This window comes from Otolemur garnettii, unplaced genomic scaffold, assembly GCF_000181295.1.
Source record: "Otolemur garnettii isolate 467f Iridium unplaced genomic scaffold, OtoGar3 scaffold00153, whole genome shotgun sequence".
Taxonomy (NCBI): domain Eukaryota; kingdom Metazoa; phylum Chordata; class Mammalia; order Primates; family Galagidae; genus Otolemur; species Otolemur garnettii.
Genome location: NW_003852548.1, coordinates 1,800,950 through 1,803,298, shown reverse-complemented (window position 1 = coordinate 1,803,298; position 2,349 = coordinate 1,800,950). Strand labels below are relative to the sequence as shown.

Genomic DNA, 2,349 nt, shown 5'->3' with positions numbered 1-2,349 from the left:
TCTTTGCTTCTCTTCCGAGGGCTTTTAACTGCTTGTTCAATTCAGTCTCTCCTGGTTCTTTTAGGAGTTTCTGTTAAATTGTAGAGGATTGGTGGAGGCCTGTTATACATTATTTCATAAGAGGAAATAATGAGGAATAGTTTAATTTTTTAAAATTAAAGAGGAGTACTTTAATTTTTTTTGAAGGGATACATTTAATATTGAACAAGACCAGTGGCAAGACCTGTGCCTAAACTTTGCTTCCTAGCAAGAGGAAATGTAGAAGTATTTCCCCAGAAGTTTCTTGATTTTTTATTTATTTTATCCTAAGTCAGTGGTTCTCAACCTTCATAATGCTGCAGCCCTTTAATACAGTTCCTGTGGGTCATGACCCACAGGTTGAGAACCACTGTCCTAAGTGCATGCCTCATGCATACAACCTCTATAATCAACCTTGGACTTTTACACAATCAATAGTCTCCTTTGGTGTTCATAAGAGTGACCGCTGTGTATGGTATCTAGACTCTTGAGTTTTGTCTTAAAATTAACTTAGTAGCCTCTTGCACTAACATGACAGTGTCTATAAGTGTTTATCTGGCTTCTGTATGACCTTAGCGACCTTGCATGTATTTGTGGCTTTCTGGCTTTTTTACACTGACAGGGATGAAGTCAAGGTTGGGTCTAGTACAAGAATGAAACTATTTAGCAGTCCCTTACAAATGTTTTGGATTTCAAGGCTAAGGTTTATACAATGAGAACACTTTACAGTCTTAGCATAGTTCTTTTTATATATATATACATTAAAATTTGGTTTAATACTTCTTTGGGGAAAAAAATCACACTTTTAGTGAATGAACAAGAAACATTTTTACAGTAGCAATAGGCTATTATTTTTATCTATCATGCCATGAACTCATAGGGAAGAGGTTCCAGTAGCTCAGGGAGGCACCTTGCCATTGAATGTGACAAAGCGTTGATTGACTTTTGAATTCATGGGAAATAGGTTCCAGCACCTTGTATCATCACTGTTACATGGGGTCTATTGGTTATCCTGTGTGCTGTGCTGTACACCTACTATGCCATGAGCTCAGGGGGAATAAATAGATTCTTGCACCTAAAAACATGGGTCCACTGGTAGTCCTGTGTGCTATGTTATATGCTTATTATGCCATGAATTCATAGGGAATGGGTTCCAGGAGCTCAGGCTCCTTTCCCTTGGTTCTCACAAAGTGGGCTTCTCTGGGTGGAGCAGGCTGGCGCTTCAGTTGAACCCACGTACCTTTCTCTTTGGCTTCCTTCTTTTTCTGATCATTTTCCTTCACACGTTTCAGGAAGCTATCTCAGCTCTTAGAGTGCTTAATATGCTCAATACGAACATTAATCCTCTTGGCAAGAATCTTGCCCTTAACTTGTTTGTTTACAACAATGCCAACAGCATGCTGGGTAACATTGTAGACTCTTCCAGTTTTGCCACCATAATATTTGTGTGGCATGCCTTTTTGAACAGTACCCATTCCCTTGATGTCTACAATATCACCTTTCTTATAGATTTGCATATATGTGGCCAAAGGAACAACTCCATGTCTTCTAAAAGGCCTAGCAAACATGTGTGGGGTGCCTCTCCTTTTTCTCTTTGTGTTTGTCATTTTGGTGAATTACTGGAACATGGCGTCTCCAGCCGAAAAAAAGGCCTTAGCACAGTTCTTAAGATAATATTTAGTTGTAAGAGTCTTTACAGAAATGATCTAAAGTTATGGGTAATTTAAGTGAATATTGGTGGGGGAGGAGCAGCAAGATGGCGGCCAAGTAACAACTTCCTTGCAACTGGGCACAGAGAGACTGGGGAGAGAAGACTCTAGACATCTCTGGCTGGTGGGATCTGCCCAGAAACATCCCTTTGGGGAAACATGGAGTCAGCGAGAGACTTCTGGACCCAATGAGGACAAAAGCAGTGGAGAACTGGCAAGTGGTTGCATGTGTTCATTTGGTCTAATCCTGCCAGCAGCTGTAAGTACAGTAGCAGTGAGATTGCAAATTGGAAAGGCCTTACCTGTGAGTGGTTTTTGTTTATTTTGGACTTGGCACTCCGTTGAACTACCTTGGGAGAACCTGGGCGAGAGTGCGGAGGACTTTAAACATTGTCAGGGGCCCGGGCTGAGCCTCTGAGCTGGCCAGAGCTAATAGTTTGGCTGTAGGCCACACAAAGCCATTGTGGGAGAACTGCTCCAGCAAGCTCCACCCTCAGGGTTGCAGAGGGAGGATCAGGCAGGAGACCTTGGGCAAGTAATCTAGTGACTGAGAAGCCTGAAGGTGGGGACTGAGGCACCTTACAGCCTTGGCCCTTGGGGCATAGAGTGACACCGGTTTTGG

General features: G+C 42.4%; 1 pseudogene; it reads right to left on the bottom strand.

Annotated features, from left to right (window-relative positions):
• Positions 1–1,047: 1,047 nt before the first annotated feature.
• Positions 1,048–1,628, bottom strand: LOC100953293 (annotated as a pseudogene).
• Between the last annotated feature and the right edge of the window lie 721 nt (positions 1,629–2,349).